The sequence below is a fragment of the Ovis canadensis genome, chromosome 6 (assembly GCF_042477335.2).
Source record: "Ovis canadensis isolate MfBH-ARS-UI-01 breed Bighorn chromosome 6, ARS-UI_OviCan_v2, whole genome shotgun sequence".
NCBI classification, from domain to species: domain Eukaryota; kingdom Metazoa; phylum Chordata; class Mammalia; order Artiodactyla; family Bovidae; genus Ovis; species Ovis canadensis.
In genome coordinates this window covers 120,916,209-120,922,795 of record NC_091250.1, presented here as the reverse complement: position 1 = coordinate 120,922,795, position 6,587 = coordinate 120,916,209, and positions in this window count along the sequence as shown.

The following is a 6,587-nucleotide window of genomic DNA, read 5'->3' as shown; positions in this document are numbered from 1 at the left end:
CTTTGCGACCCCATGAATTGCAGCATGCCAGGCCTCCCTGTCCATCACCAACTCCCGGAGTTCACTCAGACTCACGCCCATCGAGTCAGTGATGCCATCCAGCCATCTCATCCTCTGTCGTCCCTTCTCCTCCTGCCCCCAATCCCTCCCAGCATCAGAGTCTTTTCCAATTTAGGCAGTGCAATCCCTGAAAAAGTGAAAACAAACAAGAGCTTCCTTACAATTGCACAGATTATTTCCTAGAGGCCATTTCCAGAGAGTTGTGCAGGGAAGTGGACTCCAGGTGAAACTCGGCAGGTGCCATGGGCTGGAGAATGGAGTTGGGAGTTCAGGTGTACAGTGAGACTGGAGTATTCAGGGCAGAACACTAACAAGGAGAGAATGCACAGAAAGATCTGCAGACAGTCCTTCTGGAATCTTCACCTGAGGTCTGCTCAGCACATGCATCTTTGGAAACCACTGTCCACTAAGGCATGAGAGGGAAAAAAAATCCTTAGAATTTAAATGGGACAGAAATAGTTGGAGTTCTCATCAACCAGGGTAGAAAGATCTTATAGTTCAAAGGACTTTAGGTAGAATGTGCAGAAGGGTATTTATTGCCTCAGGAGTGGGTAAAATTAGCTCTAGACTAAAGGCCTCCCTGATACCATCTAAAAGATTAAACACAAGCACCCAAAGGAACAAATAGTTTCCAAGTCACTTAACTATGTCACAGCAAAAAAGCTCAAGAATATGTCAAATATAAAAATATCTTGCACACAATAAAATAAAAATCATAATAGGTAGCATAAAACATTACCAGGAATGTAAAGAAAAAGAAAAATACAATCAAAGGTGAGAAAAATCAATCAGTAAAAACAGAACAAGAAATGGCACAGATCATTAAGAGGCAAGTATCCTAAAAATAACCATGAATACCTCCAAGAAAGCAGAGTAATGATGGGGCATACAAGATCAAGATCTGGAAGGTGTGGGGGAAAGCACCTAAATCAAGCTTCTAGAAATGAAAACTACAGTGTCTAAGATTTTAAAATTAAAACATTGTGTGGAATTAACAGCAGATTAGAAACTTCAGAACAAAATATTAGGGAATGTGGAGACATAAAAACAAAACTATGAAAAATGAAACAGAGGAAAAACAAAAAGACTAGGAGAAAAAACAGTTAACAACGCATTAGCTAGCTGTAGTACAAATTCCAATACGTGAATATAGGTGTGATTGAAGGAGAGGACAGACAGGGCATAAAACAGACAATAGAAGAACTACAACAATAGCTAAAAACCTTCTAATTTGATGAAAACTTTAACCAGCAGAGTCAGGAAGTGCAATGAATCCCAAGTATAAGAAACATCAAGAAAACTTTCAGCAAGGCACATCATAACCAAATTGCTTAAAGCAAGTGACAAATGGAAAATCTTAAAAAATAACCTATTTTTTAAAAGATACATTATATATAGAGAAACAATAAGAACAATAACCGCAGATTTCTCATTGGAAACAATACAACCCGGAAATAAATGGAGCAAAATCTTTAAAGAACTAAAAGAAAAAAAAAACACACAAATACATTTTTATACCCAGTGAAAATACCTCTAGAAAGAGAGGTGAACTATAAAAAGAAGTTTAAGGTTAGGAGAAAGGACATACAAAAAAGCAGAGTGGAGTATTAAAGGAAGCCATTCAGGCAGAAGAAAAGGCATTAAATGGAAATCTGGATCTATACAAAGGAAAGCAGAGCACCAGTACATATGTTGTTAACTGTAAGATTTCTTTCCTTATCTTTGGTGCCCTCAAAGCACAATGAACAGTTTAAAGCCAAAATACAATAATAGCTGTGTATCATGTGGTTTATAATGTGTGGAAGTTGACTGTATGATAACAATAGTACAAAGGCCTGGAGGGGGTTGAGTCCTACCCTGTATGTGAAGTGGCATAACTTGACAATAAACTGGGGTAAGTTCAAAATGTAAACCATCAGTCCTAAAGCATCGCTAAAAAAAAAAACAAAACAGAATTGTAACAAATGACCCAACACAAAAATTATAAAAGCATCATAAAAATAATAATAAAATAAATATGCCAGAAAAGGGAAAGGAAGGACAAAGAACAAATGAGACAATTTAAAAAGCAAATAGTAAGATGGTAGATTTAAACCCAACAATATCCATAATTACATTAAATGTAAATAGTCTGAAAGTGAAAGTGAAGTCGCTCAGTCGTGCCTGACTCTTTGCGACCCCATGGATAGTAGCCTGCACCAAGCTCCTCTGTCCATGGGATTTTCAAGGCAAGAGTACTGGAGTGGGTTGCCATTTCCTTCTCCAGGGAATCTTTCCAACCCAAGGATCAAACCCAGGTCTCTCACATTGTAGATAGACGCTTTACCGTCTGAGCCACCAGGGAAGTTATAAATTGTCTAAACACTCCAATTAAAAGAAACAGATTGTCAGATAGGATTTAAGAAAAACCCAACTATTATTCCCTACATACAACATTCATTTTTATAAAAAGGATAGGAAAAAAAATCATCCTTCAACTAAGCAAAAGAAAGCTAGAGTAATTACCTTAATATCAGACAAAGTAGATATCAAAAAGAAGAATATTACCAAGGACAAAAAGAATGATTTCAAAATGATAAAGTGGTCATTCATGGGGAGGAAATAACAATCCTAAAGATTTAGGCTTCTATTAATAAAACTGTAAAATACATGAAGTAAAACTGGTAGAATTGAAAGGAGAAATAAACAAATGCATAATTAGTGACAGACCGGAACACCCCCTCTCAATCTTGCAGGAACAAGCAGAACAAAAATCGCTGAGAACATAGAAGAGCTGAATAACTCTATTACATAAGTTGGCCCAGCTGGCATTTGTAGAGTACTCCGTCCAGCAAGAACAGCATACATCTCAGGTGCACATGGGGTACTCGCCAAAACAGACCACACTCTGAATCGTAAAACAAGCCCTAATCAATTTAAAAGGGTTCATCCTATATAAAGCATGTCCTCTAATCATGATGGAATTAAATTAGAAATTAATAACAGAAAAATGCTTGGTAAACTCATTTTTCAGTGGTACTTCAATACTGACATTCTCCATCCACTATCCTTTCCTTTTGAGCATCTCATAGAGCTGCTACACACCTTCTGTCAGGACCAACAACTGATTTTTGCCAAAGTGACAAGGTAACTCAAGAAGGAAAGGATAATTTTACAATACGTGATGCCAAAACAGTTGGATAGCCATATGCGAGATGAATCCTGATGTTTACCTCAAAGCACATGCTAAAACTAAGATGAAATAGATAATAAGTCTAAATGTAAATGTAATCTACATGTAAGAGCTAAAACTATAGAACTTCAAGAAGAAAGCACAGGGGAAAATCACAGTGACTGCAGATTTGGCAGAGTTCTTAAATGAGACACAGAAGCCACAAAGTATAAAGAAACTATAAAATCAAGCTGCATTTCATCAAGTCAAAATATGTGCTTTTCAAAAGACACTCATAAATGAAAATACAAGCCACAAACTGGGCAAAGTGTTTTGCAAAATACCTGTCAAAAAAGGGCTTTAAAATACATAACGAATTCTTACAATTCACTAATAACTCAAATAATTTTTTTAAGGGGCAGAAGATGTGAATAGTCAGTTTAAAATGTAGATGGGAAATATTCACATGAAAAAATGCCCAACATGATTAATCAATAGGGAAGAGCAGATTAAAACCACAAGGACATATTAATACCACTAATCCGCTAGAATGACTCAGTGTAAAGAGAGAGACTGTGCCAAGTGCTGGAGAGGATACAGAGCAACCAAAGTCTCATGCTTTCCACTCTCCAGTTTGGCAGTTTCTCAAAAAGCTATACCTCTACAGAGACCCACCCATTCTATGATTAGGTATTTTACCAGAAGAGATGAAAACATATGCCCAGAAACACTAAACACAAATATTCATAGCAGCTTCATTTGTAATAGCCACAATCTAGAGAAAATTCAAATGTCCATTGGCGGGAAAATGTGTAAACAAATTGTGGTATATCTATCAATGAAATATTACTTAGCAGTTAAAAAGGAATGATCTTTTGATACATGCAACAACATAGATCAATCTCAAATTCATTACACTAAGTAAAAGAGGCCAGACAAAATGGTACATCCTGTATGATACCATTGACATAAAATTCTAGAAAATCTGTAGTAACAAAAGGTCTACAGTTGCCTGGGGTATAAAGTAAGGAGCAAGAGATTCCAAAGAAACATCAGGAAGTTTTGAGAGAGGATGATTCTTATGTTCATCAATTTCATATGATAGATTCAAGGTCATGTACATTCATAAATATTTTATGAAGTTATACACTTGAAATATATGCAATTTTTTACATCAATTATATATAAGAAAAAAGGTATTTTTAAGAAAGGTTGCCAGGAAGAGAAACTGAAATAATGGATAAGAAAGATATAACAACATAAATTATAAATTCCAAACATAACATCATTTTCAGTAAGAGGAAAATAATCCCAAAGTAAAACGGGATCCTAAGGAGAAGACCAACAAGATCAGATATCTGAATGCTTTTCCTGTTCCAAGGCTTGGCCTTAGATGTCTGCAGAAACCAACCCAGTACATCCCTTTCAGCAATCTCCTAGGAAGAGTAAAGAAACAGAATCACACAGAAGTGAAATAACTTGCCCAAAGTCACGTAACTAGAAAGTAGTCAAACCCAGAAGATGGATCCAAGCAGTGTGACTCAGGACCCTGGACTCCTGACAATGACGCTTCGCCACTTCCCTTCCTATCTCGTGTGTGTGCTTAGTCACTCAGTCAGGTTCAACTCTTCGTGACCTCTGGGCTGCAGCCTGACAGGCTTTTCTGTCCATAGAACATTCCGGGCAAGAATACCAGAGTCTACTCCAGGGGATCTTCCTGACCCAGGGATCAAACCTGCATCTCTTACGTCTCCTGCAGTTGGCAGGTGATTCTTTACCACTGCACCACCTGGGAAGCCCTCGGGTTTGAATAGTCTGTAAATTAAAAGTGGTAAACAAACTTGGGAACTAAAGTTAAATACTACAGAGGGAGATAAAGTAAGTCTGAGATAAAGTCAAATATTTAATTCTTATCTTTTGCCCATCTAATTATGGTGATATTTTATTCACTGGATTTGCCAACTTAAGAGTTTGTAACCATAATTGGTAAGATGAATTCTCCCTGTATTTGAATAAATAGCTTACTGAGCAAATTAATAGTATAAATACGACTTCAAGGGGAACTATGTAAGAAAATAACCATTTACATGCACCTTTAATCAACACGCCCATGCACCCTTTGACTAATTCTCTCTTATTCACCCTTCAAGTCATAAATCAAGCACCATGTTGTCAGACTTGGTTTCCTTCAGTAGATGAAATCTCTCCTGTCTCTTAATGCTTCTCATTCAGTGAGCTGAAGGTAGCTGCAATTCTGTTCACAGTCTTACCTCACAGATGGGTTCTCTGTGGGAAGCTCCACGGTTCTTGTCACCATGCCCCTCCTACCTGAGCTGTAATGTACTTTCGTTGCTAGTACCCCCATTACCACTGCACCCTTTTGGGGTGGTATAGAGTTCCAGAACCTTCCAGAACTTTCTGGGTGATTCCATGCATCTAGGTTAACACTCTTGTGAACCCCTTGACTGACACACGCCTCCTGTCTTGCTGGCTGCAGCAGAACCACAGCACAGGATCAGCTCACCTGTGAAGGGCTCTGACCCAAGCTCCTGCCTCCCAGCAGAACGGCCCCCTCCTCCTGTGCTCCAGTCCGGCGCCTCATGGAGAATCTGGGCCCTGCTGCTGTTTGCAAGCAGGACAGCCCTGCTCTCAAGGATGCAAGATTCTGGGATAGGGACCAAAAAGTCATAGTAAGTCATGTGGGAGACAGGAAGAGGCTAATTGGGGTCGATCTTGTAAATGAAATTTTACATTGGGAAAAAAAGCTTATACTTCAAAAATTTAGTCTATTAAAACTATGAATTGATTCCTAGGACTAGTCCAGACAGATGAGGGCTGACCCTTCAGGAGGTCTTGACAAAGGGAGGACAACGGGACACACTACGTAAATGGTATCTTTTTTTTTTTTTTTTTTACCAAAATGCTGGAGGAATTCATCGGGGCTTGCAGAGGCCTCTCCCAAGGTTTTGCTATTCAAATTACTCTCCTTGAAAGCTCCCATAAAGTCCTCATGGCTCTGGGTTTGCTCTTCATCAAATGTGCTCTGATTTAATGCCACCCGGTCTTCATTTGTCTCCATTTTGCTTGTGGCTGGACAAATTCTTGAAAACCAGTAGTAGGCAGAATTATACTCTCAAAGATGTCCATGTCCTAGGCCGAGGAACCTGGGACTATGTCACCATCCACGGAAAGGGGGACCTTGACGATGTGATTAAGGTTGATGAACCTCAGAGATGGAGGTTACCCTGGATTATCCAGGGTAAGCCCAATGTAGACACAAGGGTCCTTTTTAAAAGAGAGGCAAAGAGTCAGATGTAGAGAGAGACATACAAGAATGGAAGCTGAGACCAGAAGAAATAAAAGATACTACACTGCA